This window comes from Belonocnema kinseyi, chromosome 5, assembly GCF_010883055.1.
Source record: "Belonocnema kinseyi isolate 2016_QV_RU_SX_M_011 chromosome 5, B_treatae_v1, whole genome shotgun sequence".
In the NCBI taxonomy this organism is placed as follows: Eukaryota; Metazoa; Arthropoda; class Insecta; order Hymenoptera; family Cynipidae; genus Belonocnema; species Belonocnema kinseyi.
Genome location: NC_046661.1, coordinates 80215104 through 80215728, shown reverse-complemented (window position 1 = coordinate 80215728; position 625 = coordinate 80215104).

The following is a 625-nucleotide window of genomic DNA, read 5'->3' as shown; positions in this document are numbered from 1 at the left end:
CGAGCAAAATGCCTAGGATTCATTCTGTATCAGAAGCTGTAATGGAACGAGCTACAGGAGAATAATTCGTCTCGCCATCAATCTTTACTGTTCTCAGACAGATTCTTAAAAGGTGATTCTGTGTCTTGCCATTAATAATTTATTAAACGTTTTAAAAATTTGCATTATTTCGTGCGTGAAATATATTTCACTTCACAGTATATGACACCTGGTAGAGTTCCAAACTTTCATAAATCTTTTTTATTCGAAAGACAGTTATCTAAAGTGTGGTTATATTTAAAATATACGTTAATGCTAAATTTGTTTAAAGAACCTTTTATTCTTTCCGAAAGGTCTTATATATCAGGTGAAATAACTTTGAAATCTGTTTTATTGTATTTTTAGCAATTTTTCTGTTAATTATATAATACTACACATAGACTAGTACTACACTTCTGATTAAACCAATTTTTCGACTGAAAAAATTGTGAGAATCATAATGTAGAAATGAAAAAAAAACAGATTTAAAAATTATTTAAAAATATTTTGTTAAAAATAACGAGGTTTCGATAGAATGCTGGAGAGAGAGTTAACTAATAAACGGAGGATAAATGAAATGAAATTTATTTAGAACGTGACATCAGCC